General features: G+C 38.6%; 1 protein-coding gene across 2 annotated transcripts in view; it reads right to left on the reverse strand.

Annotated features, from left to right (window-relative positions):
• Positions 1 to 24,868, reverse strand: part of jbug (filamin-type immunoglobulin domains fbug) — a 1,114,928-nt gene that overhangs the window by 493,572 nt on the left and 596,488 nt on the right. The window lies entirely within an intron of this gene.

A 24,868-nucleotide genomic window follows, 5' to 3' on the forward strand; every position in this document is an offset into this window, starting at 1 on the left:
ATGAAGAAAGGCTTAAGTTTTGCAAATTAAAGTGTCTAGAGACTAGGCAACGGTGAGGTGATCTGATAGAGGCGTACAAAGCCTTGAATGGTTTGAGCATGCTCAATGCTGATGGGATACTGCCTTTTGCTCAGAATAATGACCTAAGAGGGCATAAATTCAAATTGAGGAAAGACAGATGTAGGATAGATGTGCTGAAATTTGCCTTTAGCCAGCGGGTAGTTGGTTGGTTGGTGGAACAGACTTCCATCCTTTGTTGTGGAAGTTGATACCTAAATCAATTTAAGGCTCAGCTGGACAGGTATTTTGAACAAACGGAGGGGTGAAGTGAAAGGTTTTTTTTTTTTTTTTTTGGCTGATGCTGAATAAGCTTGCTTTCTTGCATCATATGCCTCTACTAATGCTATTTTTTTTTTTTTTTTTTTATGTGAACCCCAAACACGAGAGGTATTAGAACCTATAGTACTTAGTACCGTGCTTGGGTTGGAGGTTGAGAAGACGAGAGAAGATATTTGTTGACATTGGACTTGAACTTCTGTAGATTGTAATTTTCAGGAAATACGTATGAAGGAAGGTTGTTCCAGAAAATGGCAGTTGAATGAATAAATGAGGAAGATGAAAAGTTGGTTCTGTGGGTTTGAAGTTTGACAATAAATGGATGTTGGCTGGTGGCGGCACATGTTCGGACTGTTTTGAAAGAGAGAGCGGGAATTATAGAAGCCAATTCAGAAGAACAGTGCCCATGGAAGTATCTGTAAAAGAGGCATGCAGCAGAAACAGTGCGTCTATGAGAAAGCGAGTGGAGAGACTCTGTTAGAGATGAGTCATTAATTAACCTAACTGCCCTCTTCTGAATGGAATCAAGAGCCTGAGAGAGGTTTTGGGGGCACCACCCCAAATGTGGGAACAATATTCCATGGCAGGGCGGATTTGCGATTTATACAGAGTGAGCAGCTGTTTGGAAGAAAAGTAACGCCGAGAGCGAAAGAGAAAACCAAGTTTTTTAGATGCAGAGGAAGCAATATTTGTAATGTGCTTGTGCCAAGAGAGATTAGAAGTCAGGGTAATCCCCAAAAGAGATATATCCTTTTGCCTAGAAATTGGAGTGTCACTAAAGATAAGCATAGGAGCAGAAGAATCCTTTTTGCGAGATATAAGACAAGACTGAGTTTTAGAAGGGTTGAAATCAACTAAGTTGTCTTTGCCACACTGGAGAATTACCTGAAGATCGGCATTTAAGGAATTGGTAGCAGATTTTCGAGAAATTGAAGCTGATTGAGCAGGACAAGATTTCTCAAAACAGAAAGTTGAATGCAATGTGCTATCATCGGCAAAACTATGGATGGGATTTCCAGTCAATGGAAGAAGGTCATTAAAATACAAGAGGAAAAGAGTGGGGGAAAGAACTGAACCTTGGGGGACACCGGCATTAGTGGAGAAGTTAGAAGACAGAGAGCCATCTACCATCACCCTCAGTGAGCGATCAGAGAGAAAACTGAATAACCAATTACTAAAAACAGTTGGCAAACCATAAGATGGAAGCTTGTTTAGAAGACCTTTATGCCAAACACGATCAAAAGCCTTTGAGATGTCAAGAGCAACTACTTGTGTTTCACCGAACCTTTCCATTGAAGTAGTCCATAAATGGGTAACATTAGCCAGGATATCACCAGTGGATCGACACTGACGGAATCCATACTGGTGATCGTTGATCAGACGGAAGGTTTCTAGGTAGTTTAAGAGTTGGCGGTTAATTGATTTCTCCATTACTTTAGAAAGAGTAGAAGTAATTGCAATGGGACGATAATTGGATGGGAGGGATTTGTCACCCTTTTTAGGACCTGGCTGGATATGAGCAAATTTCCAAGCAGAAGGAAAAACACCTTTGGAATAAGAAAGTGAAAAAAGGCGGCAAAAAATAGGAGTAAGTTCAGGAGCACAGATTTTGAGAACAAGTGGAGAAATACCATCAGGACCTGGAGCTTTCTTAGCATCAAGATTCATCAAAATCCTTCTGATATCCTTTTGACGGAAGACCACAGGAGGCATTGAATGGACCGTGTTGGGAATGGTGGGAGGTGTTTTACCAAGTTCATTAATACATGAGCTGGAGGAAAAATGGGATGCTAGCAGGTCAGCTTTATCCTTGGCTGAAGTGACAACAGAACCATCTGGTTTGGACAGAGGTGGAAGCAGAGATGGGCAAAAGTTGCGGCCAATAGCTTTGGCAAGAGACCAGAATGCTCGGCTACCATTAGGGCAAGAAGCAAGTTTTCTACTCTTAGCCTGTTCAAACTCTAGTTTGGACTGATTAATAACTGCTTTACAATTGTTGCGAGCTTTGGTGTAGGCAGAAAATGAAACTGAAGAATTAGAAACAAGCCAATTACGATATGCAACATTCTTCTCTTGGACAGCCTTAGCACATTTATTGGAAAACCAAGGTTTAGATAAAGGATGAGATTTTAAAGTGGAGTGTGGGATAAAGGATTCCATTCCTGCAAGAATAATTTCACTGACACGATCTGAGCAAACGTTGACATCAGGAGTTTTGAAACAGTAATCCGACCAAGGAAAAGAAGAAAAGAAGTCTCGCAGGTCATCCCATTTTGCTTTCTTGTAATGCCAAACAACACGAGGTTGGGAATAGCCATGAGATAAAGGTTCCATTGGAGAAGAGACAATCACCAAGTTGTGATCTGAAGTGCCTAAAGGACCTCTCACTTCGACCGTGTACTTAGAAGGGTTGTTTGTGAGAAAAAGATCAAGCGTATTGGCTGTATGATTAGGATTGTCCGGTATTCTTGTAGGTAAATGATCAATCTGTGCTAGGTCATTAGTAATTGCAAAAGCCTCAGCATCTCGACCTGCTGGGTCGGTGTGACAAGAAAACGGAAGCCAGCTGGAGTTGTGAACATTAAAATCACCAAGGAAAATTACCTCACTGTTAGGAAAGTTGGACTGAAGAAAGTCAAGTTGCAACGAGAGGAAGTCAAAGAACTCCAAGTGATTAGTGGAGTTGGGAGAACGGTAGAGACAACAGATGAATTTGACACAATGAGGTAGAGAGATTTTAAGCCAGAGAAGATCAAAGAGAGGAGATTCCAAATTGCCAAGTCTCTGACAGGGAATATCAGAACGGACATATGCACAAGTACCACCTTTGAGGCGAAAGGAATCATACAGCAAATAATTTGGGCCTCTGAGATGAGCAGTAGTTGAATCAACCGATAACTGAGATTCTGTCAGAAAAAGTACATGTTGTTTGGCAGACTGCAAGTGGAAATGGACATCGTTGAGATTAGAATTGAGACCATGTATATTTGTGAAATGAATTAGGAAGTCCTTGGGAGGTTTAGATCTTTTCGCAGATAAGCTTGTTCTATTAGTTTGACAATTCATGGTGTATTCAATAGTAAGAAAAAGTGGGCGGGACATGCTGTATGAAGTAATGAAATTTTTGGATATGGCGTACATGTGGTAAGAATATACCCAGATCCTTGACATAACGTGGCCTCGACAATGCTCCCCGCATACACACTACTCGGACTCCTTCCAGTCACTATCTGACAGAGTAGAGGTAGCAAGATTATACACTAGCTGATCCGGAAGCCTCCTAGAGAGTTACCAATAGGTTCGGTCCAGTGTACTAACTAGCGGCCGGCCTGCGAAAACCGTTTTAGAGCTGTACCCTCGAAATGTAAGGAATATTGGATCTCGCCACGACGTTCATCATAACCTCAAAAGTCATCAATCATACTGCATGATGGAAGAGATAGGGAAGGGTTGACCGGAACTTAGCTCTAGAGACTAAACATGGGTTCCACTACCAATGCCTCCATTGTCATAACCTTGTCTTCGGATATTAGTTATGTCTAAACCTAATATTTCGAATTCCTGTTTCAGCACATTGTAGGAATTTTCTCCAGTACTGCTCTTTATATTGATAAATTTTATGAACTGTTCATACACACTGACTGGAGTATTAGGGAGTAGAGTGTAGAATGTAGAGTCTGTTTACTGACAAACGGGACCAGGGGTTCCCCCATCTCCAAGTAGTATACATTGTGGGTGCAAAACAGAATACTGTGAATGCCAGAGGTTTAAAAGTATATGGATTTTGCATGGTGTCGTTTACCGTTGTTCCTCTGGTCACTTAGCTGCTAGGCCCCTAATGGGACCCAAATTGTTCCATTGGAGAAGTATCTACTTGTCCAGAACGTTTGTTCCTGATCAGTGCCGGATTAAAGCACAAGCTAACAGAGTAGTCGCCCAGGACGTCATTCTTACAGGGGTCCAGAAAAAAAATTATTTTATTCAGGTCTCCCAAAGTTGATTATTACATCTACCCATGTGTTTTTGTGTCTGTAAATTGCATATGTTCTCTGGATTAAAATTTGATCAATTTGTCTGTTGTTGCTGGGTTTTTCCCTCCCGTTTCTGGGGGAAAATACCTTGCAATCTATGCGTGAGACCGACTAACTGAGCCACAGATTGAAAAAAACCTCATTAAAGTTCCTGAATTCATTGGTGGGATTTGAGCCTAGACCTTTTCTACCCAGTGTGGGGAGGACAGTGACAATACCACTGTGCTACCCGCACAGACACAGGGGCTCCAGAAGCTGATTATAGTCTGTGCTGGCAGCACAGTGGTTTTGTCACTGTGCTACCAGCACTATCTACACCACACTGGGTAGATAGAAAGGTCTCCCCCTTGCCAGAATTTGGGATTTTTTGTCCAGAAAAACAGACAAATCGACCATATAACACACGCAATCAACAGACATAAGAGACCCAGCATGGCAAACAAATTTATTTATTCAGGTGGCCTAAATTATAGCTTGGAGGCGGGGCCTTTACCCAGATTTATAGGATATGAAAAGGACGAGGAAATAATTTTTCTGCCCGGGGCACAGGAATACCTTAATCTGGCCCTGTTCCTGATGGCCAATATCGGTTGTACAATCAAGAATAGCAGCAAAATACTCGGCAGATTTTATTGCACTAGAAAAAAACTTTTCTAGTGCTTTCTGTGGACTCTCTTTTCATCTTCCTTTTAGCGTGGCTGCTTTGTGTGCTTTTACTCTTTTTTACATTCTAAAAAGAAAATATAAGGTAATAGACAATTAGAAAAAAATTTCTTGCATATTTTGTTTCAATTTACTTGTTGTAGAATAATAAAATTTATAAAATAGCTGCACATTGTGCTTTATCAGCAATCAAATGTGGACCTCCATCATTAATTAAACTATAAAGCTTCTTATATTTAGCCTGTTTAACAGGTGGGTGTGAGAACAATAAGAAAATCTGTTTCATGGTAGACACTCATCGACACTGCTAGTTGGAGTGAATGATATACACACTTGATAAGAAGCAGACAGGGAATCTCAGCCTTTAATTTCTTATAGAGGTGACCCCAGCTTAACGCTGATAATTCGTTCCGTAAAAACAGAGCGCTAAGCGAGTGCCGCATTCCCATTAGGTAACATATGTATTTGTGAGTTGCGGTCGGAGCCGTAGGATATTTCCTAATGAATAATAAACGGTAGTGAAAAGATGCACAAATGTCGGTCAAAATATTTAATATTCAAATATTTGTACATATAAAATATTCTGCATTACATACGTATATAATTATGTGATATTTACTACTTATGTATTAAAATTAAACTTAACATTCCAATTAAAATCATGCATTTAATTGATCTAAATTGATTTAATTTAATTGATGAATTTAATCATGAAAAATGAGTGATTTTGGATTGAACTTTGGCCCTCTTCCAAATAAACTAAAAGGGATATTAATTTTAAATCCCCAGCGTTACCAGGCAACAATAAAGTCAACCGATCCTTCGTCACTTTGAAACCTTTCATGTTTTTTTCTTCTTTCAATATGAAACTTCTTTCAGGCATTCGTTTCCACAAAAGTCCTGCTTCCTCTATGTTAAAAACTTGTTGAGAAATACAGTTTAACACATAATATCCCTCTTCAATAATTTTAACAAGTTCTTTTTTGAGAGTTTCGGCTCCTTAATCTCCACTTGCGGTTTCTTCCTGGATTTTAAATCTATTCAACCAGCCCTTACTAGTTTTAAATGGTTCCACAGTTTGTTTTTTTTAGGTGAGTTTTCTTCAGATCATCATATTGACTAATCTCTCTCTCTCTCTCTCTCTCTCTCTCTCTCTCTCTCTCTCTCTTTTTTTAATTTAACTTAACTGAATTCTGCATTGGATATTATCTTCAATAAAAGTAGTTAAAGGTTAAAGTCTTTCCTCTGTAGCCGAGTGGTCAGGAGCGGGATGCAGTAGCACACGCTCTGAGTAGTCCGGGGTTCAAGCCCCTGACTGCTGAATATGGTCGATATGCCAACTCGCACTGGACCAGCGTGGCAGATTATGGTCCATTTCCCTCAGCATGAATTGTTGAGGAGGCTTCCATCCTGCAGTGGGTTGATAATGGCTGCACTTTACTTTTTTTTACTTTCCATTTCAATCCTAATAGCCGGTCTAGCCCTAGTTGCTTGCAGTGGAATAGCTATCTTTCCCGCTGCTAAAATTAATTCTTTATTTTTTTTTATAATTGTTCTTACAGTTAAACTTCAAGTCCTAAATTATGGCACACATCCGCTTGTCTTTGACCGGAATCGATTCATTTCAAAATGTCTAATTTAATTTTCAAATTCAGTCTTTTTCTTACATTTATAGTCTTCGTACTGCACTCAGACATTGTTGCTTTTTCTTTCTTATTGGCAGTGGTGGATTACCCATTAAGGCAATGAGGCATGTGCCTAGGGGCCCAGGCATTGGGGGTGCCCCAAGCCAAGACATTTTCCTATAGTGTTCTAAAATAGAATAATGTTTCATTAATGTTTTCAGTAAATATCATAAAAATCTTGATTAATTTAAGCGAAAATTTAAGCAAAATTTTCAAAAGTACAAAATTTCATTTCTTTGCCACCTAACTTTTATTTAATTTTTATTTATTATTATTATTTTTTTTGGGGGGCCCAAATATAATTTCCCTAGGGGGGCCCCCAACTATCCTTAATCCACCACTGCTTATCGGCCATTATTAACTCTTTGAAAATGTAACTGCGCTGGTTGCATTAAATATGATTGCTAATGTTCAAGTAAACTGTCCGTTATGCACGATGTCTAATACTGTACTGAGTGATGACTAGACTTAAAATGCATATAACACAAATATTACAAGCAATATACTTGATCATTTTTTAAAATGTTGATCTCGGAACTACGTAACAAGTCACTGTACTGCAATTAAATTAGCATGCGAGAAATTTCACTGAGCGTGGGAAAATTTCTCAAGTCGGCCTGGGAAACGTTTTAATGCTGTTTTGCTATTCATTTTCAAGCTATCGACTCCATCAAATGAAACGATTTCGTTAAATATGCCAAAAATGCAATCTGTAAAAGGGCGTTATAGTGATCTGTGACAAAGTTATAGTCAGATACGGGTTATAATATAAGAACAGCATTGTAGCGAATCAGCGTTATAGCGAATCACCGTAAAGCGAACCGCGTTATAACGGGGGCCTGCTGTACATCATTGTTAATTTAAACCATTGCGAATGGATTATCAGTACAAGTTCAATAAGTTGGTGCAACTTTAATCCATTGTTTCTTAGCGATGATTTCAAAGATTCATATATTTCTTCTGCAATGCATACATTGAGTTCGATTTTGCCAAGAAAAGTTACCACAAATCGATTCTTGATATTCGAATAGTACCGTATTATAATTCACAATACTTTTATAACACTAATGTCATTACTTTTATCGATAATTAAACTGAAGTTTCTATTTCCTAAATCAAGTTTTAAATTATCCACAAAACAAAACATGGTGTATAGCATTGCATATTATTGAAGTAAATGTTGTTCTTTGCAGTTTAAAATACTTACTTACCCTATTGTCTGAAAAATGAAATTCATAGATGTCACTCAAATGATCAACTACCCAATGCAAAATGTAGCTATGAAAAATGTTATGCTTCTTTCTGGTTGAACCTTCTATATCACCAATTTTCTTGAACGGCAATACTCTCTGATGCTGAAAACTAAGAGGCTCTTCGTCCTTCTTGTGATTAATTTGTAATTACAATGCCTTTCAATATCACTTAATTTGGCTGTCAGCGCGCATGTATAATATTTACAAAAAACATTTTAGATAATCACCACCTAATTTGTAGTGTCAGTTATTATATTTAGTGCCTCTGAGCCATTGATCACAAAAGTTTTGGAGAAAGGAAGTTGAAGAGGTCTGAGTGATTGGTGCAAATTCATATTATAATCTTTCTCCGATCGGTAAATGATCCACCACCAATTTTCAATAAAGGAAATACTGATATCAGAGTAATAAAATTATAAATCGTTCGGTCAAACTATATATATATTATATTAAGCGTCCCCGTAAATGATTACATCCATCCCATATATTTATTTTGTCTGTAAACTGTGTGTGTGTTCACTGGTCGATTTCTCTGTTTTCTGGATGAAAAAACCCCAGTTTCTGGGGAATAAACTTTGCTATCTATGAACTGAGGCCGAGTAACTCAGCCACAGAGTGAAAAAAGCCCATTAAGTTCCTCACGTCATCAACGGGATTCGAACTCAAGTCTTTTCCACCTGGTGTAGCGATACCACTGTGCTACCCACACAGACAAAGAATAGATAAAATAAATAAATTAAATAAATTTACAGCAATGAGTAACATATTAACCACAGGGGCTCAACATCTGGTGAGTATGGGCTTGGCACACCAAGGGTCCTGAGCTGGACATCATCATTCTTCTCTTTCTTGGCAATTCCTATCTACTTCTGAGTCTCTCTCTCTCTCTCTCATGATAAATCAGGAATTTTTTTTGGCTGGTGCAGCATAAGCTGCACTATACGTTTCACAATCGACGACATCATGGACCATTCATAATTTTTGAATGGTCCATAATGTAAACTTATGAAAACTGGAATAATAAATTCACTTACATTTAATAATAAAATCACTTATTACAGAATCACTACAAATTTGGCATTGCATGCATACAAAGCAAATCAATGCATACTTCTCTATCCAGAGGTGCGCATTCATTGTTCACTAAGCGCGCAAAAAAAAAACAGAGAAGGATCATCGTCATGAAGAACCTGATAGCTCCTGCAATCTTGGAAAAAATTAGGAAGAATGGGAGCGATCAACTACAAAGAATATGGACAACGTGGAACCAGAGAAGGAAGAGCAAGAAGAAATACAACCCAGATCACATGAAGTAGAAAGAGATGAGGTCATAACATCCAGAACAGAAGAGAAGTGAACGGCCCTAACAGAATTCGAAGGAATGAACCCCACAAAGACCCATATGATACTGAAGCACATTCTTTGCTTCAGTATCATATGGCAATAGAACCCTGTGGAACCATAGACCACATCATTCAGCAAATAATACCACATTTCCTAGACAACAATGGAGCAACACTGGAGGTCATCCACACAACTGTATACTGTGCTGCCATTGCAGCCACCAGGATTAATGGAAGAGAAATGAGAGACCAAAGCAGAAGAATCAAAAAAAAAAAGAAGAAACCGTCAGCTTCAAAAAGAAGATAGAAAAATTAAGAGTCAAGAAAGGTCAATTGCCCCAGTAGCAAAGGGGTAATAAGATTAACAAATTGATTGGAAAAGTAAAGAGCATCCTCAGGAGGGAGAGAGCAAATAAGAGACCAAAAATCAGACAATACAAGAATACTAGGACATAATGAAGCAGCACCACCTTACACTCAGCAAGTGACTATGCCAATACAAAGAGAGCACCCATAGGAAAATAAACAACTAAATCTTCGATGAAGACCAAAGAGCCTTCTACAGGAGTTTCGGAGAAAACGGGAAAGACAGTAATGGACCACCCAAGCAGACGGCAATCAAGGAGTTCTGGGACAACTACATATGGAGCAGTGAAGTAAGGTGTAATAGCCGAGCCCCCTGGATAGAACTAGAAGGCAACAAAACCAAGGACGTATAAGCGATGAAAGAGTGGGAGATTTGGGAGGAAACAATAAAACAGATGATCAGGAACTTCCACAACTGGTGAAACCCAGGAACAGATGATGTCCACAGCTACTGGTAAAAGAAGCTCACTTGCACACACAAGCACTTAGCAGACCAGTTCATCAGAATGATAGAACACGCAGAGACAATCCCAAGTTTCTCATTCAAAGAACGACATATCTGAAGGATAAAGACCAAGATACAAGCAACCCAGCAAAATATAGGTCAATCACAATGATGTACCAGACCACCTGCATAATCAAGAAGATATCAGACTACTTGGACAGCCAGAACATAATGGTCGAACAGCAGAAAGGATGCAGGCAGATGAGCAAAGGATGCAAGGAGCAATTAAGCATAGATGCTGCAGTGATAGAGCAAGCCTACAAGAAGCATCGCAACTTGTGCAGGGCCTACATCGATTACCACAAGGCCCAAAGATGGTCAATCAAAGTCCATTTGACAGTGACAAACTTCCTAGAAGCAACAATGGCAAAATAGAGTACCACCATTAAGGTCGAGAACATCACAACCAGACTAATTCACAATAGGAGAGAAATCTTTCAGGGAAATGCCCTGAGCCCACTGTGGTTCTGTCTAGCACTCAACCCACTATCTACCATGTTCAATAGCAGCAAGTATGGATATAACCTCAAAGGAAGGAAGGAAGGAAAAACCTGTACACCCTCTCCAACACCTGATGTACACGGATGACATCAAGCTCCATGCAGCAACCGAGAAGCAACTCCGGTAACTACTCTGGATCACAGAAGAATACACCAATGATATCAGGATGGAATTTGGTTTTTGTTTTGTTTTTATTGGCGCATTAGCTGCGGAGGCTATAATGCGCCAAGACCATGGAATTTGGTCAAAACAAATGAAAGACACAAGGACTCCATCTAGAGAAATTAGCCAGCTAAAACTACCAGCTCCAGACTGGTAGAGACATCAAAGCCAGGACAGAGTGAGAGACCTACAAATACCTGGCAACATGATGCAGACTAAGCAGTTAGAGCACAAGAAAATCAAGGCCCACCTGACCAAAAAATACCACCACAGACTCAGAATCCTGCTCAAACCAAAGCTGAGAGGAGAGAACACAGTTAAAGCCATAAACACCTATGCAGTCCCAGGGCTAACGTACTCCTTTGGGATCATAGATTGGACTAGACTAACACACAAGATGAAGGATATCATGAGAAAGATACAGTAACTACAGTAACTTCATCTTCTGGGGGAAGATGAAGTTACTGTAGAGTTGTTAAAATTGGGAGGAAGATATATGACACAAAAACTGGCAAGACCCATCACAAAATACATTAGAAAAGATTTGGCACCTAAGGAGTGGAATAATGTAATATTCCGGCATAAGAATATAGTTTTCCTGCATAAGAAAGGAGATAAATCAGAAATTAGAAATTATAGACCAATTAGCTTGTTATCCCACATTTACAAGTTGTTCACAAGGGTCATTAATAAAAGATTAGAAAGAATACTCAATGGGAATCAACCAAAAGAGCAAGTTGGCTTTAGGACAGAATTTTCAACTATGGATCACCTTCACGAAATATCACAGCTAATGGAGAAAGCAAATGAATATAAAACACCATCATGCATTTGTGGATTATGAAAAGGCATTTAATTCCATATAGCATAAGGCAATGTTTCAGGCACTGGAAAGACAAGGCATAGATACCCCATATATTATGATTTTGAAGATAATATATGAGAATGCTACCTCCTTTATTAGACTAGACAAAGACAGTAATAAATTTAAAATTGAGAAAGAAGTTGGACAAGGAGATACAATATCTCCGAAGTTGTTTACTGCTGCCCTTGAGGAAGCTTTCAGAAGATTAGACTGGTCACAGATCAGAGTCAATGTGAATGTAGAGTACCTAAACCATTTACAGATGACATTCTGGTCATAAGCCACAATCCCAAAGAATTAGAGGAAAATCTTAATCAGTTAAGCAGCTTTAGTAAGGATTTCAGACTAAATATGGCTAAAACAAAAGTAAAGATGAACAAGTATGCCACAGAAAGGGATATAATGATTGAAGGAGCAGTAATTGAAAAAGGTGGAGTCATATACTTACCTGGGACAAGTCATCAACTGTAAGAATGATAAATGGCTGGAAGCCAAGAGAAGAATAAATTTTGGATGGATAGCATTCAGAAAATATAGTCATATACTGAGGAGCAATATCCAAATTTATCTGAAACTTAAATAATGAAACAATGTATACTTCCCACCATGACTTATGGAAGTGAAACTTGCTCAATCACCAAAAGAATGGAAGAGAAGATGAGAACTACAAAGCAAAGAATGGAACTAATTATATTGGAAATCAAAATGTTAGATAAGAAGAGAAACAGATGGATTAGGCAGCATACTCAAGTAAAGGACATTCTTATCAAAATTGAAGAAGTAAAATGGTCTTGGGCAGGACACATAGCTCAAAGACATGATGACAGATTGACTAAGAAAATAACAGAATGGTACCCAAGAGGAGCTAGAAGAAAACCTGGAAGACAATCATGGAGATGGACAGATGAAATTCATGAGTTTGTGGGTAGTAAATGGATGGCCATTGCACAAAACAGAAGGAACTGGAAAGTTGCTGGAGAGGCCTTCATCCTACAGTGGATTAAAAATGGCTGATGATGATAATGATGAGGACAATAGGCAGTAATGGACATTGCTGGAAAATTTGGACTGGGAATTAGAAACGATAGAGGAGATAGAGTTATCCAGTTCTGCCATGAGGAGGCCTTGATAGTTGTCAACATGCAGTTTAAATAGCCACTAAGAAGGCTACATACTTTTAAATTTTGGCATTCACCAAAAGAATGTAAGAGAAGCTGAGAACTACACTTCGAAGAATGGAACGAATTACACTGGGAATCAGACTGTTAGATAAGAAGAGAAACACATGGATTAGGCAGCAAACTCAAGTAAAGAACATTCTTATCAAAAATAAAGAACTAAAATGGTCTTGGGCAGGACACATAGCTCGAAGACATGATGACAGATGGACTAAGAAAATAACAGAGTGGTACCCAAGAGGATCTAAGACAAAACCTGGAAGACAACAGTGGAGATCGACAGATGAAATTCATGAGTTTGTGGATAGTAAATGGATGGCCATTGCACAAAACAGAAGGAACTGGAAAGTTGAAAATGAAGGAACTGCATTGGATTGAAAATGGCTGATGATGATGATGATAAGAAAGACAATGGAAATGTTGACAAAGAGATGCCGATACCACCTAAAGTCAGCTGTGAAAAGACTGACGACAGCTCGGAAAGTGGGAAGAACGCAACAGTAAACAGCAAAAGCGAATCTGAAGGATTATTTCCAGAAAGACACAGCAGCACTTTACCATGACTTAAGGAAGAAAGACAACTGGGTCCAACTCAGATTAAGTGAGGGGTTCCGTCCCGACAAGACAGAACAATCGAAGCTAGAAAGATGGGCAAAGACACTCCACAACAGACATTACAATGACCTTCAGCAAGATCATATAGATAAATGGCTTCGGATGCATAGCTCACAAGAAGGACAGTCTTTCAGTGAGGATTTATCCTTTCCATCCAAGACCAAGTAATCAACACCAGAAACTATAAAAATATATTGCCGAAGAGGAGCCTGGAGTGTCAGATAACTGGCCTAAGTAATGATCCAAAAGGGGCTCACATCTGGTGAGTATGGGCTGGACACACCCAGGGTCCTGAGTCAGATATCATCATTCTTCTTCTCTTTCTTGGTGATTCCTATCCACTTCTCTTTCTCTCTCTCAAGGTAACTCGGAAATTTTTTTTGGCCGGTGCAGCATACGCCTCAGGCTTCTATCACCACTAATAATAATAATAACACATCACTGCAGGATGTAAGGTGATTGCCCAGACTGAGAACATGCATAGACATAGGCCAGGGAAATTAATGGAGGCAATTGTTAAATAAGCATTGCAGGATCATCTATACAAGACTTCAGTTATAGCTCGGACACAGCATGGGTTTAACTTAACGGGAAGGCTTGTCTGAGAAATTTTATTGGATACTATGATGTGGTCACAAAGGAACTGGATGCAAAGAATAATTTTGAAATCATATATTTAGATCTTAGAAAGGCTTTTGATACTATTGCACATGGAAGACTGCTGCACAAATTGGAGCAGTGTGGCACTGGAGGCAAATTGCTGCTATGGATAAAGGGATGGTTGAGTGGGAGAAGACAGAGAGTGTTAATCAATGGAGACTGCTTTTTGTGAACAAATGTGTGAACAAACAACACTAACCCCTGGAGGACTCCAGGGGTTAGTGTGGAGGACTCCAGGGGTTAGTGTTGGGTCCAATGTTGTTTTCTGTATTTATTAATGATATTGATGATGGTAGATAAGACTTAATGTACAAATTTTGCAGATGATATGAATGTCAGAAGCATTGTTAATGACACTAATGAGAGTACGTTGTTGCAACAGGATCTAGAAAAGTTGAGGAGGTTGGTCTGAGAGGTGGCAACTGTAGGTTAACATTGACAAGTGTAAAGTACTGCATATGGGAAGCAGACTGTAGTACTACAGTCTAAACTCTGTAGTACTACACTGACTGTGGTAGAGAATGAAAAGGACCTGGGGGTAATTGTGCAGGCAGATATGAAGTTTTCTGAACAGTCCAGACGGTCTGCAAGAGTAGCTCATGGTGTTTTGTCAATCATATACAGCAGGCCTTCTTAAACTATGGGTCGCGACTCCATTTGGGGTCGCGTAGCAAAATTCTGGGGTCGCGAGAGATTTTAATGTCAAATATTTAAATACACGATTTTATAACATCTAGATGTGTATTTGTGCAGAGTCACACTCACACACCTGCACACAAACAAAGGGAGTAATGCGCACGCACACGTGCAGCGAGACTATGATTCAATAACACTGACTGTAATGTGAACTAGTGTAGTATTGACGCTCTTCTAGTGTAGTCAATTGTCAGTGTTCCGCCGTAACGAGATTTTAGTTTTTTTTATTTATTCGGTAATTAATAAATCAATTATTATATGCAATATGTTATTTTTATATATTTATTGTATTTTAGGATCAAAATAATTTTTGGCCATGGATAAATGGCTGAACTTAAATAAGAATAGCAATGACGCAGATAATAATGCTACAAACTCTTCTCAGGCAGGACAAAATATTGAAAAACAGGCATCTTATGTGTGAAAAAGAAAATATGATGAGTCTTTTCTTCAATTTGGCTTTACATTTCAAAATTGTAAGGGTAATGAACAACCTCTTTGTTTGATCTGCAATGAATTATTGGCTCTGGAGAGTATGAAACCATCAAAATTAAAAAGACATCTTGAATCAAAGCATGTTTCGTATGTCAATAAACCAAAAGAATATTTTGAAAGACTGTATAAATCTTTAAATAAAGAAAAGAAATCCTTTGAAAAATTTATAACCATTAGTGAAAAATGTTTACTAGCGTCATATGAAGTTTCATACTGTATTGCTAAAAATAAAAAGCTGTTCACCATTGGAGAAGATCTTGTATTACCTGCTCTATTAAAATGGTAGAAATACTACACGGAAGTAAATATGGCGATGATATTCGAAAAATTCGAACGACACTGTCTTGAATAGAATTTCTGATATTAACAAGGACCAATTAGTGCAACTTATTACAAGAATTAAAGAAAGCCCAAAATTTTCAATTCAGTTGGACGAAACAACTGATATTACTAAATTGGCTCGGTTGTTAGTATATGTCAGGTACGTTTATAAAGAAAGCGTGGGGGAAGAATTGTTATTTTGTCGTCCTATGGAAGACCATACTACAGGGAAAGACATATATTGTAAAGTTGACGAATTTTTAAAAACTGAAGGTTTAGAATGGAAAAATTGCTGTGGAATATGCACAGATGGTGCAAGAGCGATGGCCGGCAAAAATTTTGGTTTTAAATCATTTTTTCAAGCTGCTCATTATGATCATATAACTTTTACTCACTGCCTTATTCACCGAGAGGCCCTTGCAGCAAAAAAATTAGCACCAGAATTGAACGATGTGCTTCAGGATGCTGTTAAGATTATAAATTTTGTTAAGAGCCATGCCCTTAACAGCCGCTTATTTTCAAATCTCTGTAAGGATACGGATTCCAACTACACAACTTTATTATTACATGCAGAAGTAAGATGGTTGTCAAGAGGTCAAAGTTTAAGAAGATTATTGCTATTAAAGGACGAGATCGAAATATTTTTAACCGAACGAAAATGTGAACTTGCTGCTTTATTTCAAAATGACTTATGGCTATCCAAGCTGTGTTATTTGTCAGATATTTTTGCGAAATTAAACGATCTCAACTTGTCTCTCCAAGGAAAAAATTGCGATATATTTACTTCGAATGATAAAATTGAAAGTTTTATCAAAAAGATCAACATTTGGAAAAGTAGGGTAGAAAAAAATTCGTTCGAAATGTTTTCCAGTGTCGACAATTTTATAATCGAGAAAATTCATTGTAAAACTTTTATTGTAGATCACTTAAAAGCGCTAGAAACACAGTTCCGTACATATTTTATATTAAATATTGATTTCCAAAAAATAGTTTGGATTCAAAAGCCGTTTTGGATTGGCTTAAGTGAGATTGATCAACTGCCACTTAAAGCTCAAGAGGAATTTGCTGAGCTTTCGAGTGACTCAAACTTAAAACTACAATTTCAAAAAAAGTCCTTGACTGAATTCTGGATCGGAACTAGAACTGAATTTCCCACAATCGCTGATATGGCATTAAATGTACTTCTGCCATTCAACACCACATATTTATGTGAAGTTACTTTCTCAGCTTTAACACATATTAAATCCCAGTATCGTTCAGCGCTAAAAAATGTTGAAGAGGTCTTACGTCCAGCAGTGTCAAACATTCCACCAAGATTTAATTTGTTATGCAATAAAAAACAGGCACATCCATCTCATTAAATTTTTTACTTTAATTTTAATTTAATACTTACCACTCAACGACTGCGTTCGAATATATTCGAACGAACTAAGATGGTCAGAATCCCCTTTTATTTATGTTATTGCAAAAAATGCAATTTTGATGAAAAATAGGGCATATAATTTTTGTAACTATAATAAATACAATTTTACAATTTTTTGTGCAATTTTTAATTTTAGATTTTTGTATGTTTCAAAACGAATTCTAAAACTATATATTTTCATATGTATATGTATATTGTTACCTAATAAATAAATCATCAAAAAATATTAATTTATCTTTCTTTTATATTTATATGGAGTCGCCAAGAAACTCGCAATCATAAATGGGGTCGTGAATGAAAAAAGTTTAAGAAGCCCTAATTTATACAGGAATTTTTCTAGCAGGGATAAGGAGGTGATTATCCCCTTGTATAAGGCAATGGTCAGGCCACACCTTGAGTACTGTATACAGGTCTGGAGGCCTCATTTTAAAAAGGATATAGAGCTGTTGGAACGAGTACAGAGAACGGCAACAAGATTAGTGAATGGAACAAATGGTTGCTCTTACAAAGAATGGCTTAAGTTTTGAAAATTACAGTGTCTGAAGACTAGGCACCTGTGAGGTGATCTGATTGAGGTATATAAAGCCTTGAATGGTTTTAGTATGCTCAATGCTGATGGGATACTTCCTCTTGCTCAGAATAATTGCTTGAGAGGGCATAAATTCAAATTGAGGCAAGACAGTTGTAGTATAGATGTGTGGAAGTGTGCCTTTAGCCAGCAGGTTGATGATTGCTGGAACAAATTTCCATCAGTTGTTGTTGTAGAAGATGATAGCTTAAATAGATTCGAGGCAGAACTAGACAAACATTTGGAGTGAAATGAGGTTTTTTTTTTTTTTTTTCTTTTCTGGCTGATGATATATAAGCTTGCTTTCTTGCATCATGTGCCTTTGCTAATGCTATCCCAGACATAACAACCACTCTGTGACCATTCTGCGTACTTGGTAGCAATACCCAGCACGGAGTGGAATCCTCCAATGAAGGAGAAATATATAATAATAATAATAAGAGTAGTAATAATAATAATAATAATAATGACAGAGGCAGGAGGGGACCTGCAGTTACCTGAGGGCAATGATGATATAAGCTAAACACAGAGCACATGGAGATCAAGGCCTACCTGACTGAGAAATACCATCATAGAGTCAGAAGCCTACTAAAAAGCAAAGCTAAATGGAGGAAACACATTCTAAACCATAAACATCTTTATGTAGCCCCAAAACAAACATACTCCTCTTGGATCAGAGAGTGTACTAATACCAAGCTGGAAGGAGATCATGAGAAAAACCAGAAAAATGATAATGAAGAGCATTCAACTCTAACTGAAGGTAGCGGTCAAGAAACTGACCATAGCTCAGAAAGAAGGAATTCAACAGAATAAAGCAATTAAAAAACTGAAGCATTACTTCCAGAAAAGCACAGTGCCAACCTATCTTATAGAAGACAGACAGATAAACAGCACACCACACTCAACCTAAATTATGGTACCCCCACCTACCCAGATGGAATGAAGAAGAAAAAACAGAAAATTGGGCAAAGATGGAACCTTGGCAGGCACTGCAATGACCTCCATCAAGACTAGATAGATAAGGGGGCTTCCAATGCATGTCTCACAGCAGGTCATCAACACCAGGAACAACAGAAAACATATTACCAAGGATCCCGGAGTAACAGACAGCACATGGTGATGATGCTATCTTGCCCACAAACAATCCAGCACACCACTACATGATGATTACCCAAATAGAGTACATTCATAAGTGTGAGCAGGTAAAAAGGATAATACACCAGATTAACTTTGATTAACCAGTATTTTGCTAGTGCAAAATACCAGTTAATGAAATAAAGTATACCAAAATACAAGTACAAACTCATACCGTACTCAAATTTATTCAAGAACTATATTGGAACCTAGCAATCAGAAAGGCCAAAATGATCCTGCACAACAAAGTGGATATAACCCTGACCGAGATGAAGGAAAACACTACACACCTGAAGGACATGGTGGTGGTGGTGCTCAACACCAGTAACCTCCAGAAAACCCATGAGGAAAAGTTCACGCAGTACACAATTTAGACAGGAAGTCAAAGAGATGTGGCTTATGGAACAAGTTATGACTATCTGATCAAGTCAACCTCTGGCATGGTGCCAAAGAGCCTAAATAAGAACCTAGCAGGGACAGCCCCCCCCCCCCCCAGAGAGCATCTTCAAGGAACTTCCGAAAACCACAATCTTGAATATCTGTAGGATAGTCAGAGTTCCTTGACCAATAATACTAACCAGACATTATAACTACTCTGTGCACCTGGTACCAACGAGTACCCATCGTGGGATGGGGTGGGAGACATAAGGAGAGAAACCATAATAATTGAGTTGGCTGTAACTGATTGTATATCTGTCTTCCTAAAGTCAAAGTCAGGAGTCTGGGTGCGAGGTTAGCCTGTGCGGGAATTGTACCTTAAAGCTCTTCAAACAGAGAAGTTTTTCCTGATTTATTTTCTGCTTTATTAGTTTAAATTGTCATATTAACTTATTTTCTAGAGTAGCTTTATATTCCTAGTTACGATACTTAGTTTAAAGTTTAACTTAGACAGAGATTTTGTAGATATTACTTAGTATCGGTAACGGTATCAAATCCACGTGTCACAAACCAAATTTTTTTTTTTTAACCAAATTTAGTCGATTTATTAACCAACTGTTATATCAAATTATCTTCTATAAGTAGATTATAGACCTAGTCAGGATCCTTAGTTTATTCTAAATTGAGATAGCGAGATTTGGAAGCTAATCAATACTTACGAGTCCGTAGAAATACCGTTCGTGAATTGCCGCCATTTTTACACGATAGCATAAGCTTAGTGTCGTATAGTGCATAATATAATATTGTCAATTAATCAGTAAATCTATTAATCTTGATAAACTTTATTGTCAATTAAATTGTACTTTTAACTCTATATATATATATATATAAAACGACTTAATCGTAACAAATAATTAATACATAACTATAGTGGTGCACGTGATACGGAAGTTGTATAAAGGGAACTCATAGAAAACACTAGATACCGAAAAAAATATATATATAACATAACTGTTTTGGGATATAACTTAAGGATTTAATTTTTGTTTTGAATTTTATTGAATTAAATCGGAATCATGACTCTGACCAGAGCAGCAAAGCAAAAGGCTCAAGCTAATGGGAGTGCTGTGGTTCAGGGGAGAACTGAGGGGGGCAGTTGCCCTCTGAATCACAGTCTATTAAAATGCACTGTTTGCTTGATGTTTGCGGAGCAGTCGGGTTGTTGTTTGGTTTTTAGGAGCATTAGCAACTAAGGCCATATTGCTCCGGTGCGGTGGTCATTCCCTGACCTTTCCGCATCCTCCGTATTTGGTGGTGACGGGCTCGAACCCCGGTCTAATCAAGAAGCGTGTGCTACGCACTGCTGCTCCTTCCCACCTGGCTACGGAGGCGCCAGGGAGCAGTCGGGTACGGGACACGATACTGCCAAGGGGGATGTCTTTGTGTGTGCACGATGTAAGGAGTGCAAGGAAATCAGGCGACAACTCAGCGTTGTTATGGGCCTTTATGAGAGCTTGAAGGACAGGGTGGATGCCCTCGAAGGTAATAAATTGAGGGGCCCATCAAGCTCTCAGCTGCCCACATCAACGCCAGAGCTTGCACTTGGTCATCAGGCAACACAGAAGCAGCCCCCTAGGCAGAATGCGCTGGTCCCACAGGAACTAGTAGTTGTTGGTGACTCTATTGTCAGGGAAACGGGGAACATACTTTGTAAAAAGGGTAGGTGGAATAGGACCAGGGTATGTCTGCCAGGGGCAAAGGTTGATGACGTTGTAGAGCGGATATCATCTTTTAAGGGCACAAAAGGTGATATAGTTGTACACGTTGGCACTAATGATATTAAGAGTAGGAGACCGGCGGAATTACTTAGCAAGTACAGGTCACTGTTGAAAAAAAGCCGTGAATTAGGGTTGAACTTGAAAGTGTCTGCAATTCTGCCCAGACACGATAGGAGGGAGTATATGATGAGAGCCTTGTCGATCAATTCGGCCCTGGAGGGATTGTGCAAGGCTCAAGGGGTAGAATTTTTTTCAGCCTGGACTGTACTTGTTAACAGGAGAGATTGCTTCTACAGGGATGGGATACACTTAAATAGAAAGGGTGCAAGAATTTTTGCTGATGCTGTCGAGGCAGTGTTAGGTGGGTCGGAAAACTGCTAGTTGGGGGGGATACAAGGACTAATAGATTAACAGTAGCCAGTGGCAGAGGTGGAAGTGATTCTTGCAGTGCTTCTATTGAAATGAGCAGAAGTCTGAAAAACAAGATGCAGGATATTTCAGAGACTGCTGGTAGTCATTGCGGTACAAGTAAACACATGGGTTGTGTTAGAGTAGCTAAGAATAGAAACAGGTGCATGTATACCTGCATGTACACCAATGCTAGGAGTTTGGTAAATAAATTTGATGAATTTGAGGTATTGCTCAAAACATCAAAGGCAGATATTGTTGGGATATCAGAGACGTGGTGTCACACAGATATAAGTAATGCGGAACTGGAATTTGGGGAATACAATGTGTATAGAAAGGATAGACAGGACAGGAGGGGAGGAGGGGTTATGTTATTAATTAAGAAACACAAAGTCCAAGGAAGTGAAGCCAGTCAACATCGATGGACAGGGCAGTGTCGAGTCAGTTTGGTGTGACATAAGCATAGGGAAATCAAAATTGAAAGTAGGAGTGTGCTATAGGCCTAATGACTCTGATGAGTATAATAAGATATTGTACAGGGAAATAGAGTGGGCCAGTAAATCAGAGAGTCTTATAATGGGGGACTTTAATTTCCCAGATATTGACTGGAATTTGTGGATTGGTCGCTCGCACACTAGCAAGGCTTTTGTGGATTTATTGGATGATTGTTTTCTACATCAGCATGTTCGTGAGGCAACAAGAGGGAGCAATACTCTTGATCTGATTATCAGTAGTGATTCTTCATGCATTAAGAACCTGCAGATAAATGAACCACTAGGTGGCAGTGATCACAGTGTGTTGAAGTGGGATTTACTCAAGGAGGTAACTACCATCAGAGGTAAAGGGAAGGGTTTTCGTTTTCATAAAGGTGACTATGATGGTCTGAGATAGTATTTAAATTCTATACAGTGGGACCAACTGATGATGTTACCAACAGCAAACTCAAAATGGGAAGCATTCAAGGAACTAATCTTGGAGGCTACCAGGCTTTACATACCAACTAAGAAATATTGTTCAAGGTTTAGGCCTAAATGGTTGTCAGATGAACTAATGAGACATGTGGCAGAGAAGAAAAATGCATGGGATACATACAAATTAATGGGTGACATGGAAGCCTATGATAGATATAAGTTGGTCTGTAACCAAGTCACAAAGGAGATTAGGCAGGCAAAGGCAGACTATGAAAAATCCTTGGCAAAGGATGCAAAGAAAAACAGAAAAGAGTTCTTTACATACTTGAACTCGAAAAGGAAAGGGATGAATCAGATTGGTCCACTGGATATTGATGGTTCAACAGTTGAGGATCCTGCTCAGGTGGCTAACAATCTAAACGAGTATTTTGCATCTACATTCACGCATGAGGAGTTATTCAGGAAGGAGAATGATGTAGGTAAAGTAAACATTGGCAGTGAGCTGGATGATTTTGTAATAACTGAGAGTAAAGTGGAGGAGAGATTGTTGAGGATAAACATAAAAAAGGCACCTGGGGTGGATGGGATCTATCCAGTTATATTAAAGGAGGCAGCAAAGGAAGTATGCAAACCCCTAGCCATAATTATGAGAGCTTCTTTGGACTCAGGGGAGGTACCCATAGACTGGAGATGTGCAAATGTAACCCCAATTCACAAAGGAGGATCAAAGGCTGACACAAGTAATTATAGACCTGTTAGTTTAACTTCTGTTCCAGGTAAATTAATGGAGGCACTGGTTAAAGAAGCACTGCAGGATCATCTAGACAAGAATTCAGTTATAGCTCAGACGCAGCATGGTTTTGTTAAGGGCAGGTCTTGCCTGACCAATTTGATTGGATACTATGATGTAGTCACAAAAGAACTGGATGCAGGGAATAACTTTGATATTATATATTTGGATCTTAGAAAGGCTTTTGATACTGTTGCACATGGAAGACTGCTGCACAAATTGGAGCAGTGTGGCATTGGAGGCAAATTGCTGCTATGGATAAGGGGATGGTTGAGTGGCAGAAGACAGAGAGTGGTAATCAATGGACACTGCTCAACGTGGACTAATGTTATTAGTGGAGTTCCTCAAGGTTCAGGGTTGGGTCCGTTGTTGTTTTCGGTGTTTATGAATGATATTGATGATGGGATATCAAGTTTAATGTCCAAGTTTGCAGATGATACAAAGGTTGGCAGGGTCGTTAAGGACAATACTGACGCTATGCTGCTGCAACAGGATCTGGAAAGGTTGAACAGATGGGCTGAGAGGTGGCAAATGAGGTTTAACATCGACAAATGTAAAGTGCTGCATATGGGAAACAGTAACCCCAGAGCAACGTATCAACTCTGCGGTACTACACTGACAGTGGTGGAGAATGAAAAGGACCTGGGGGTAATTGTGCAGGCAGATATGAAGTTCTCTGAGCAGTGCAGACGAGCTGCAAGAGTAGCTCATGGTGTCTTGTCAATGATATACAGGAATTTTTCTAGCAGGGATAAGGAGGTGATTATTCCCTTGTATAAGGCAATGGTAAGGCCACATCTTGAGTACTGTATACAGGTCTGGAGGCCTCATTTCAAGAAGGATGTAGAGCTGCTGGAACGGGTACAGAGAAGGGCAACAAGATTAGTAAATGGAACAAAGGGTTGCTCTTACGAAGAAAGGCTTAAGTTTTGCAAATTACAGAGTTTGGAGACTAGGCACCGGCGAGGTGATCTGATAGAGGTGTATAAGGCTTTGAATGGTTTGAGCATGCTCAATGCCAATGGGATTCTTCATCTTTCTCAGAATAATCACCTCAGAGGGCATAAATTCAAATTGAGGAAGGACGGATGTCGGATAGATGTGCGGAAATTTGCCTTTGGCCAGCGGGTGGTTGGTTGGTGGAACCGACTTCCATCACTTGTTGTTGAAGTTGATAGCCTAAACAAATTTAAAGCTCAACTGGACAGGTATTTCGAACGAACGGAGGGGTGAAATGGGAGTGGGTTTTTTTTTTTTTTTTTGGCTGATGCTGAATAAGCTTGCTTTCTTGCATCATATGCCTCTGCTAATGCTAATGCTAATAATATTATTGATGTACAAGTTAGTGCAATGCATCACATCTGTACATAGCCAACTACTCAAGTAGTTATAAATTGGCATCATTAAGTATATCTCATATTGTGAATACCTTCACAACAATTTTAGTTAATACATAACTAAAAATCAAATTAATTAAAAGAACTTAATGAAAAAAATTGTTTTTTCTTTAAATTCTTTTAATTAATTTTATTCTTAATTGCGTTAAATTAATTTTTAGTTGTGTTAAATTGATTTTTAATTGCGTTAAATTGATTTTTAATTATTTGTTACTCTAGTGTAAGATTTTTCATTTTAATTTCTGGAGAGTATCATATGGAAGTGTTCTACATACTATACTGAGGTAAACTTCTCTTATTATTTTACAAATATTGTTTGTTTGGGTGTCCACGAATACAAGAGTTAAAATACAACAAGTCAATTTAATCATACATAATAAATCAATACGATAAAATCATTTTTATT

Source organism: Mastigoproctus giganteus, chromosome 9 (genome assembly GCF_048544385.1).
Source record: "Mastigoproctus giganteus isolate SK-2022 chromosome 9, ASM4854438v1, whole genome shotgun sequence".
NCBI classification, from domain to species: Eukaryota; Metazoa; Arthropoda; class Arachnida; order Uropygi; family Thelyphonidae; genus Mastigoproctus; species Mastigoproctus giganteus.